Here is a 12,104-nt window from a genome sequence, read left to right as displayed (position 1 = left end):
TTCCAACCACTGTTACAATTGTGCATTGATATTCCTGGTAATCTCAAGTACAGGGTTATAACTTATTTTCTTATACCATTGGGTATTATTGAGCTGTCCCAGAACCTCAGCATCATACAATTTCTTGTCCATGACAACAATACTCTCACCTTTGTCTGCTTCCTTAATGATGATGTTATCAGAGAAAAATTCTTTAAGTGCCTCAAGTTCTTTATATGTGAGATTGTTTCCATACGATACCTTGGCCCTAGATACTAAAGTTCTTTCCCAGTTATCATTCTCTTTACTAACTATCGTCTGAAACCACTGTCGTCGCTAAGATAGGAACATCGTACTAGATCATTCAATACATCATAAACTTTAACAGGATCTTGTTCATTTTCTGTAAGGGACAACAAAGTGGTTGTGTCATGAAGATCCTGAATAGATAAATCACTTATTACTGCATCTTGTGTATAATTTTTCAATTTGAGCTGTCTGATGAATTTATAGACATCGATCCTAACATCAGTACCCTCACATAATTTAGTTGGGCAAAAGTTCAACCCTTTTGTAAAACAGAAATCATATCATTTAGAACCTTTCTTACCTTACTAGAACCTTACTTGAAAGATTAATCACTTGTACTTCTCTATTGGGGTGTATCCCTACTCTTTGTTCCTGTTCCAAGATCGTGTGTGCATTCGCTTCCTTACTTTTGGATTTTCCTCCACCCCTCTTCCCTCTCTTTGTTTTTCTGTATTGCTCCCTCTCTGTCTGGTATCCGTTTCTTTGTTTCCCATTCTTATTCTTATTCTTCGGACCTCTCTTAAAAAGGATTATTAGTTACCACATTAGATGCTCCCTCCACCGGTCCTTCATCTCTACTGCTAGAAATATTGCTCAATGTACTAGCACTTCGGCCACTAATAGAGGGTGTCTTATTATCTCCCCTAGTTTGATCCTGTCTTACTACATTATCAAAACGTTTGGCAAACGTAAAGACCCTACCATTTGCATAGTCCAGCTCGTCCCCTCTCAATTTACGTGCTTTTCTCTGCTTTATATCATCCTCATATTTTGTCAGGACCTCTTCCAAAATGGTATCGTTTTTCTTTTACCAAGTTTAAATCTGAAACTTCGTTGGCTACAGAAAAAGAAGTCTATCGCAGATTTACAGTGTGAGGAGAAGGCCCATTCCTCCTCAAGAAAGTCTCACAGCAGAGAAACCAGTGTGGAAAAGAGATCAAGCAAGGAGCTGGCTGGCCTTTCATCATCTCACCACAGGTCTGATTTAACACCTGCATCTGCTCCTCAAACCCCATTTACGGAGCTCTCTTCTAAGAAAAATCAGCCTTCGACGACACAGTTGATGAAAACTTACCGTTTACGGTATCAATGTCGCCAGGAGTATCCGCACCAACGCCGGTGTTGATGGCGACTTCCACTACGCTACACTATATTGCCAATCCAGATGACGCCGGCTACTGCGTTGTTGTCAAAAACTGTGACGATGACACTGTCTTCGGCATTGACAAGACTGTCTCTGACGACGAAGATTTCCTCGTTGACCACATCACTGTCGACGAAGGTTACTGTCAGCACCGCGTCAATGGCGCTCCCGTCAACGGTAGAGACATACATTTTGTATATCTCCAGTAAGGGCACAAACCCTTCGCTGCCTAAGGGTTTTTTCCCGAAATTTCACCCCTGCCACCGGCAGCCTTCCTGCACTTTCAGGAATATGAAAAAGAGGGTCTCTGGCCGTGTGTACAGACCCTCACAGTTGAAGGTTAAGTGTCAGGAATCATAGGATGTGGAAGCGGACCATAATCAGTCAGCCTACTTTGAAGGTTATTACTCTTTCTCTGATAGGGGAGATCATTCTGCTCATGAATATGATACGTTCCAGGGGCATTATCCTGATGCAGAACAAGAGGATTAGCAGCATCAAGTTCAGGGACCCTCCATTAATATACCAATTGCATTGGTCACAGACTTGCGCATGATGCTAAATGACTAATGCAAAATGTTCCCTGATGCCAACTCCACTCAGCAGCCTCCACTGAGGTGGAAAGCCCCTGACACTACTCCTGTTTCCCAGAGCATGCCTAGGCCTCACAGAGACAGACCTATACCAGCTCCAATATCTATTCCCGATGCTATCCAGGACAGCGATGACCGGCAGCTAGAAGAAGGGGAGCTCCTGTCGGATCCTAATGTTCATGCTGAGTGGAATGATTATGTCACACCAATTTCAGCTTCTCCTACCTCTCCAGCAGCGGATTCTCCACTTGTGGATATTAGCAAATTCCACGACCTGCTGGAGAGATCAGCTAAGTGCTTCGAAGTTCCTATGCCAGCGAAACAGAGTGCTTCTTCTATGATTTTAAGGCAGGATCGCAGTGCAACACTCATGCTTTCCCTATTGTTCATTTCATATGGCAAGAAGGCTTACAATTAATGAAGACACCAGCATCTGTGGTGGCTTTTATTCCAAAGCTGGAAAAAAAGTACAAGACTCCTGAGGGCTCCCCTACATGTCTCATTGGTCACCCTATACTGGACTCTGTCATCATGCAAGCTGCTCAGAACATCTAGCAGAAACAGCAAAAGATCCTTCCTCGCAGTGCACTGCTCCTTCGGACAATAAAGGCCGCAGGCTTAATAATATAGGCAAGAGGTTGTTTGCGATGGCGGCTACCTCAATCAGAGCCTCCAATGCTCTTGCTATCCTTTGGAGACCTAACAATCAGATGTGGTTTAACATCTCATCTCTTTTGGAGTATCCCCCAGAGGACAAGAAAAAGAGGCGAGAGAGATTCTTGCGGAACGTGAACAGTCCTCTCCTGAAATTATACATGTGGTCATGGATGTTTCTTCCACAGCCTTCAGGCAGATGGCTGGGGCAGTAGTATTAGGATGCCAAAGTTGGCTTAAAGCGACTACATTTTGCCCAGAGGTACAGGCCAAGATACTGGACATACCCTTCGATGGAGAGAACCATTTTGGGAAACAAAAGCTGGAAGCTTTGCAGTCGATCAAGTCTGATACAGACACTGCTAAGTCGCTGGGTAACTTGCAGCAGAGGTGTTTCCGGCCCTTTCAGGGCAGGGGTAGAGGCCAGTTTACCATTCGACCGCAGTTCCAGCAGAGGTTTCAGCCCTACACCCAACAGGGTTTTCGGTCACAATATTATGCCTAGTCCTACAGACCAACCACAGTGTCTACAGCTGGGGCATCAACATCCATCAGCAGGAGGAAAGTCCAAGAATACCAGCAGAAGACAATGAAGTAATGCTGGCCCTTGTTACTACAGTCCCACTTCAGTTAGGTCACACGTTCACCAAATTCTCCAATCAACGAAAGCTCACCTCATCCGACAAATGTGTGTTAGATGTAATCCAACACGTCACACCCTTGAGTTTGTTTAAAAGCCTCCAAATCTTCTTCCTCAGAAGACATCACATAGTCATTTTCCCATTCTCAACAAAGAAATCCCATTGCTTCTCTCCACAAAAGCAATAGAGGAGGTGCTGTTCACTGAGCGCAACCAAGGCTTCTATTCCCACTTCTTTCTTATCAACAAGAAGTCAGGAAAGTGGAAGCAGGTAATGTATCTCAGGAGATTTTGCAATTGATGAACACAGGAGACTATCTCTCCTCCCTGGATCTATTGGGCGCATATTTTCATATTCCAATACATTTGAAACAACAAAGTTTTCTCAGGTTTGAGGTGGCCGAGTGCCATTATCAGTTCAGGGTGCTCCCCTTCGGGTTAAAATCAGCTCCCAGAATATTTATCAAGTGCATGGTGCAAGTGGCAGCTTTCCTCCAACTCCAGTCACCAGGTGTTCCTCTACCTGGACGATTGGTTAATCAAAGGTCCCTCTTACCAGTGGGCAAAGAAGTCCACAGAGACCTGTCTACAACTTTTCCAATCCCTAGGCCTCAAGCTCAACATGGAAAAATCATCTCTCGTTCCCTCCAGATCCCTGGTGTTCTTAGGAGCAATCCTGGATACAAAGCTGTCAAAATCCTTTCCTAAGAAAGAGAGGCTTTCTCGCTTAGCAGGCAATCACCCTATCCCTCTCTTCAAAAAGGTGCGCTTCTGTAAGGACATACAAATCCATGCTGGGGATGATGTCATCCTGCATTCCGTTAATTCCGAATTGCCGACTGCGCATTACCCCTTTTCAGGAACAGCTCGACGTGCAGTGGCCACAGTGTAGTTTTTTTTGAAGGACATGATTTCCATAACTCTTGAGATGAAGACAATGATGTCCTGGTGGATGGTCAGAGCAAATATATTGCATGGTCTCTCTTTCCTGCCTGCGGTTCCCCAAGTGGTGATGACAATGGATGCCGCTCTGGAAGGATGGGGAACCCACCTGCTGGATTTAGAGGTTCACTGAAAGTGGTCCAATCAGGTTGCATAAATCTCCTAGAGTTGAAGGCTTTCTTTTTTGGCCTTCAAGCCTTTCTTCCAAGGTTACGAGGCTCGTCGGTTCTTGTGAGGACAGACAACACTACCACCATGTTTTATTTGCTCAAACAGGGAGGGACGAGATCACAGGTTCTCTCAGCCCAAGCACAACACATATGGGAATGGGTGATAACTAACATCTCATTAAAAGTGGAGTAGTCCCAGGAGTACAAAACGAATGGGCCGATTACCTCAGCAGATGAAACAAGCTATGCCACCGAGTGGGAACTCAAGCAGACGCAATTGAAGAAGGTTTTTCAGTCTTTGGGGTACCCTACTCTAGTATTTGTATATTTTATAGATTCACATGCAACCCTCTCTCATCCCCGTTAAGGCTCACCAATTGTATACTTCTGTTACTTTATTTACACTCATGCTTGAAATCTGAATTATGGTGGATATGCAGGGGACGAGTGCTTCAGGTCTGTGCTCTGATTTGCTGAAGTTTGGATGTATTAAATCAATGTGAATTGGCTACTAACTATTATTGTTTTTTTAATGGAGTTTAATGCTAATGCTTTAGCATTGCTTTTATTACTGTTACCGTGGTTCTCCCACCATGTCGACCGGTAATATTCAAGCATGTGAATCCATAAATGATGTCAATATTGGAGAACTACAGTGTACAGGTAAGTACATTGTTTTTTTCCTCTTATGGAGTCGCTGCCTTCATTGCTCCTGAAGCCTTTTCCTCCCACGACAGGATGCCTCTGACTCTTTTTCACTCTTTCTGTGTGAGATATTAAGGCCCTTTTGCCTCCTATTTGATCTGACTTTGCCTTTGATTCCTACTTTTCCTGTATTTCCCATCTGGCTTGGCAAGCTCCTTCCCAGGCTGATCTTTGTAACCACTTTACGGCTGCCATCTCAGTTGCTGCTTATTAGAAACATGGTCTGGTATTGGTATTATGAAGAAAAAAACTTCTTAACCCTTAGTTGTTAGCAACTACCATTTTTTGCTGCGGTTTCCGTAAGGTAAGCCACCCATTGCTTTTATACTTTATTGACATTAATTGAATCTTTGAACAGGCAACATCAGTAATCACTATGCCATTTATAGCTCAAAACTGAGGTAGCTCTGATCTCATTATGGATCATCTGTGGATGATCGTGGGAAAGTGTGGTATTGCAGCCTTCATTCTGTTACACTGCTCTGCTGCCGTTTATTCTGTCGTCTATTCCTCTCTTCTCTCATGCAATTCAGCTATGAGAGCTTTTGTATTGATCTCAGTGACTATCTTCTTGTTGATTAGAGGATATCACTCACCTTCCTTATCAGTCCACTTATGAACCTATTACCTGTGAGGTCCCCCGGGGCTTGCCCTGAGGATCACTCACTTGACTTGACTGAGGATCCCTCTCTTGACTTCACTTGACTGAAATCAGTTGGTAACATGAGATTTCCATTTGAAGAGACACTTATTTTCTGGCATAAGTAAGGTTGCCGCTGTTCTTTTTTCTATTAAGATTTGAGAAAAGATCTGTCATGTTTATGATATTCATAAGCTTGAAGAGTACCAATTTTTCCTTGGCCCACGCGAGAGCGTTCACCTTTCACACAACTGTGGCACAACCCCTATTTCACTTTAGCAAACTCCTATTGATAACAACAGGTTGATTTTGCCCTTTCTCACTCAGCTACAATAGGAATACCCCTTACTATGTTCCAAAGCACAAGCTGAGCACAAATGTTCATTTATAGTGGTTCAAATATTTTGGTATTCTTAGGTCCAGTTCACCAGTTTTTTTGCGACTTCATAGTCAGTTTTGTTATTGATGTCACTATTTTCTCAACAACCTTCAAAATTTGTAATAATCCTATAAGCCAATGAGGTGATGCACTTGTGTTTAGGAATACTTCAAATCCACGATAGCTTAGATTTTGGGCTGGAGCAAGTTTTTAATGTACAATTGTATGTGATTCTGAAGAAAATCAATCCAGAGAAAACCTGTTCAGAACGGATTTTCCCCACTAAAATGATTCCTAGTTTATTTTTTCCCCAAAAGAACAGCTTTCTGAAGATGTCAAATCCATCCTAGTGAATGTAGTTTATGCAGACACTTTTCCAGGATCACTTGTTTCCCTTTACGGGGGGAATGCCCTCTTTTTGGGCATCACACCATCTGCTGTCTTCTTTTCTCCACTCTTCACATTTTCACCTATACCCTGGTCACCACCCTCTCTCCTTCAACTATTTTATTCTTTACTTGAGTTCTCCAAACTTGCCCTTGCCATAGTACTTCCATCACAAAAGGTGATGGGAGGAATACTTGCAAAATATCTATCCACTGGCAATCACTCGTGCTAGCATTTCAAATCTTTGTTCTTTTACACACCATGCCACCTCAGTTTGACCTACACATGTGCAAATAAATCTCCACCCTACACGAATAGGAACAGCCCAGTCCAAACTACTGGATAGGTCCTCCCTGAACCAGATGGAACACAAGCACCCCAAGAGATTGGTTTTGTCCTGATTGGGGCTCTTTAGTCAGGTGTTGCTTGGTTCCAGTGGCACTGTGAGCATTGAGCCCACGTCTGGACATATCTTAGGCCACTTACGGAGTTACATCAAACACAAAAAAGGTGATCCCTCCAATAAGTCTAATCACTGGCAATCGTGTGGTGTAGCATTCCAAACTATCATTCTTTCACCCACATGCCACCTCAGTTTGACATAGCAATATGCAAATCAGTTTTGCCCCTGTTCCAATAGAAGTATTCCAGCACAAACTGCCAAGCCACCCCATCGATTGCCAGTGGTTAGACAAATTGCAAGCATTCACCCATCACCTTTTTTGTGTTTGATGTACCACCTTAAGTGACCATGAGTATGTCCAAACGGCACTCTCTTGCTCAAAATGTGCCACTGGAACCAAGCCTCACCCAAATTAAAGCACCAACTAGGGCAAACCCAGTCTTGAAATGCTTGTGTTCTGGTCCATAGAGGAACTGCTGTGTCAGTTTGGGCTGAACTTTTCCTATAGGAGAAGGACCAGGACTTATTTGCATATGGCTGAGTCTAATCTGGGGTTGCATGGTGAGCAAAACAATGATGGGTTGAAATCCTACCCGATCAATTGCCAGTGTTTGGAGAAATTACAGGCGTGCCTTCCATCACATTTGGTGTGTTTAATGTGCCATTGTACCTCTACCCATCTTTCTCCAAGTATGTCTACACCATGTACACACCTCTACACTAACCTGTACAGTTGTACCTCTTCCTTTAGCATGCACCACTTCTGCTCCCTAAAGGTGCCACTTTTCTCCCCAACTGTATTCTTGAGCTGTTTTCGTGCCCTTTCGATTTTGTTGAACTGCTTCAGTGTTTCCTCACTGTAGAAATTAACCTTAATTATGTCTACTACCATGTGGTCATCTGGATATTTTTTATCTGACATGCGCTACAGTCGTAACCTGCACTGTCCCATTGATGGTCTAAGTAAATAAGACCACTATCCGATCGCCACTTTCTTGCATTGCGAATATGACTTCTAACAGGGCCAAAAGCAGTTGAGAGTAATGCCATCTAGTTAGGTGAAACATAAGTTCTGCACCTCCATCAGGACTTGGATAATCTGCCTCTGGAAGAAGGCAGGAACATTCCACAATCCAAAGGGTATAATCATAACTTGAAAGTGGCCTTCCGGGATCGAGAATGCCAACCTCTCTGTGGCACCATTAATTAGGATAATACCGATACTTTGATGTCAAGTCAGAAATTCTAGAAACAACTAATGGTTCCTAACAGCCTGTACAAGTACAATTTGATTGAAAAGCTATCAACAGTGTCAATATCCGGGATGAACCAGTTAGCCTAAACAGGGTTTAGTTTAATGGTAAGCCACTATAGTATCCCAAATTTGCTCACTTCACTCCCCTGGAAGAGCTTATTGATGTAGCCATAAAAATGCAGCAAAGGTGTACGGTGTAAGCAAATAGAAGAGTGGGAAATTTAATTTCTGCTTCAAGCCAAAATTAAAGGAATTCCTGGTTAATAGACAAACATGAACAGCATGATGATTTCAGCTGCCACTCACTCGGAGCCTCTCTTTGATTCCCCATTTATTGTACCTCTCAGTGTAGTTTGCTCATTAGAATCTGCTTATATTGTTGCCTGCCAACAATTGTACGCGCAGCCCACCAAATTATATTTAGAACTGAACTGTCTGCGACATCTGCTATTATTGACGTCTGTTTACCATTTCAGGTGTGCTTATCTTATTGTTTGCTGAGCCTACCGGATTTCCACCAGACATGTTTGTGTATTAAAAAACAGAAACAATACAACTATAGATAAAAGAGTGGTCAAATCTGGATTGTCATTTTTCCTTCAGAATCCACACCTCTTCTACCTCAAAAACCCATCCATCTAGGTTGACTTACAGCCATTTTGCTGATTAGGAGAAAGGAAGCTGCTTGAAACAAAATCTCTGCTTTTTCTGTGGGGATTGGTAGGCTATACGTTTCACATCCCGTGTGGAGCGGCAGTCGATCATTTTATCAGGGGGTGTGGGGGGGCAGGGGCAACACACTTTACTTTACCCTTAAAGGCTTGAAAGTCCTGGCATCCTTCACAACATTTATTTACCTATTTACGAGATTTGCTCACAATTGCATATTGTAATGTTCATAAGATCCCTCTTCGTTCACATGAAAATCTGATCCGTGAGCGGACTAGTGAAAAGGTTGTAGTTTGTGCAGCAACACAGGGAACCACCTGCCTTCAGGCGGCTTTTTCCTCTTTTGAGCAAACAAGCTACCCAGAGCTATTCTGGTATTCACCCAATGGCCAATCAAAATGGTATAGGCTTATTCTTATTGGTGAAAATTTTGAATGATTGAAATTACTGAAACATCACATTTCACTAATTCAATTTCCTCATGGAATCTCAGTCCACTTGTACCCTGAAGTTTTGATTACTGTGCATTCCTTAAATTATATTACTATTGAGTATATTTATAAAGCCTTCTTGGGGCCCATGATTATCTAAGAGTTACGATCCCACAGGACAGCCTCTTGAATATGAACAACATGGGGTGCATGTCAGCTTTTCTGGCCCTCAGTACTTTTTTCCTTTCTGGGTAAGTTAACAAGTGCTGATGCACTACAAAATAGCAATATTTTAAGTAAATATACAGCGTGCTAACATTCACACGATTCATACCTTCTAGCAGTGGAGATGTGATCATGGATTCTTGGCCAAAGATATTGCTTTCAGCATGACATCTTGCTAGTTACTCCAAAACTCAAGAGCACATTCTCATCCCACTGTCCTATGTCCCACTGCACGGTGCTGTGTCTGTGCTGTCTCTTTCAGAAAACAGGCACCTAAGTAAAGATCTTTTTGTCTTTGTTCAAAACATGATATTCTAATCATTTTGCTTCCTGGGTAGGATAAGATCCTAATTCTCTAGGACATATGGACCTCCTGATCTAGAAAGGTTTGTTTCTTTTTGTCTTTTCTGCCTTATCCCTAAGATCATCTCAAAACTGAGACATAAACAAGGAACTCGTTGTATTGGTTTGTTTAGAATCAACTTGAGTGCAAGGAAGCACATCCCAGGATACAATATAAGAACAGGGTCCTTATTTAGAGTTTGGTGGATGGGTTATTCTGTGACAGATATCTCCGTCTGCCCTATTACAAGTGCTATTCCATATATACTTCACTTGTAATGAGACAAACAGGATAGCCATCACCTTTGTAACGGAGAACTCATCCGCCAAACTCTAAATCAAGCCCTCTGTGTCTTTACATTTCCTGCTTGTCGATAGAATATAAAATAATCTCTTGGTCTGTTCTTGGATCTGTACCAGGTCCCTTCCTTTTCTAATTGTAGTACTGTTCCCACCTTTTTAATTATAATGTTCTCAGTGTGTGGTTTTCTCACTGCATCTGTTGTCTAACTGATTTCCGATTATACGTTGATGTTGCACTTCTTGTTTTTTTAAGTTCAGCCCTTGTATTACAGCATTCCCTCAAATAAATCTTGATGGTGTACAACAAAAGGTAATCTCTTTCATGTAATCCAAGCAGTCACCAGCTGTAGAACAGCCACCATGCAAAATGAATGCTAGTAGCCAAGCAAGCAACAATGAAGCTATTTAGGAATATATTCCAGGATATTTCTAAGTGCAGAGTACACGCCACTCCCATGGGTCGAATTTGTGTTTTATAATTAATAGGAATGATTATTCTTAACAGTAAAACAATGTTTGTCTTCATAAGAGAAGAGTTGATCAGAGTAGATCAGTATTGGTACAGAGTTTGTGAGGGACACAAGATATGAGTGCCAGATGGTTAGAAGTATTATTGAGAAAGGTATATTACTAGGGATTTTCTTGGAAGAATATGTTGGTAGGAGTAGGGTAGACAAAGATCTTCAACTTATGGTCAGTTCTCCATAGACGGATTGGGACATGTCTATGTTTGTTAAGATTTAGACATATCATGCATTCTGATAGAGCAGCTTTTCCGTTCTGTGCACCTCCGAGATATTTACAAGTTCAGAGAGGAATGGTGAGACATCATGGATATTATGAATTTAAACTTGGCTTCTACGAGGAATCCTGTGTAGGTTTGCTAAGATTCCGAAAAATATCTTACATTTTGTTGCCCCTTTAATTCGTTTTGTAATACTGTTTTATTGAGTATCACGAGAATTATGGGCTGCATACCAGAGCATGCGTTTACCTGGTCCAGGCAAAAGAGTACTAGAGCCCAAGTCACTGATCCTAAACCTGTGCATGGAATGAGTGGCATTTACTTTCTTAGATGGTTTATCTTTACAGTTTAGTTGATGTGTTGTTTTAGCCGCTCTCAAGGGTTAATTGGTCTTGAGTGCTTTAATATATTCTGGATAGTTGTTAATATGCTTTCTTTCTAAAGCTAAATTCCTTAACCTGACCAGCTGGCGTTTCTCTGGAAAGAGTAGAACGAGGACAGACTCCTGCCATAAAGTCTTCCCTGAAAGAATAAAATTGCACTGTGTATTGTAAATTATGTACCAGAACACAGTTCCCATCTATAGATGAGCCAGAAATAATTTTGATATTTGCCAGAGACCTAAGACTAATAAGGGTCAAAAAGTAAAAGCTCATGTATTCCTCACTGTGGGTTGAGGATGGAGATTTTCGTGTGTGCTGTTAGGGTGTACCCACCTGTTTTGAGGTGACAGACACCTCAGACCAGAACTTAAATTAGCACAGAGTCTAATGTTTTTCTTAAGAGCCTGTTGCCCAATGTGGGTTCGGCCGGACACCAAAGAAAGTGCTCGATTCCACTTCATCACTCTTTATTTCACCCTCCAACAATTCCTGTCTCTTTATCTCAGTGATGCAGTTTTTTTTCACCCTGGCATTCTCCCTTTTCCCCTGTTGTCCTACCTGTCTATGTCACATTTCTCTCTGCTTCCTTCCTCTCTCTTTTGCTCTGTTTCAAAATCTGATAACAAAATAATTAACCGTCCTAAAGAATGATTGCCGGTGCCCACCAACTACAAACACCAGCAACAATTAAGCACTATTTTGGACCGTTTTTGTTAGTGTCCGTTCATCTGCTTCCTTCAGTTGTGAGTTCAGAATTGGGATTTAGTGGAGATGAAGTGGGATTTTTTACATTACAGGCTACCCAC

At 42.1% G+C, this 12,104-nt stretch overlaps 1 protein-coding gene across 1 annotated transcript in view; it reads left to right on the top strand.

Annotated features, from left to right (window-relative positions):
* DHX35 (DEAH-box helicase 35) overlaps positions 1–12,104 on the top strand; it is a 446,551-nt gene that overhangs the window by 264,122 nt on the left and 170,325 nt on the right. The window lies entirely within an intron of this gene.

This window comes from Triturus cristatus, chromosome 7 (assembly GCF_964204655.1).
Source record: "Triturus cristatus chromosome 7, aTriCri1.1, whole genome shotgun sequence".
Lineage (NCBI taxonomy): Eukaryota > Metazoa > Chordata > Amphibia > Caudata > Salamandridae > Triturus > Triturus cristatus.
Note: the sequence above shows the minus strand (reverse complement) of the source record. Positions and strands in the feature narration are given on the sequence as shown.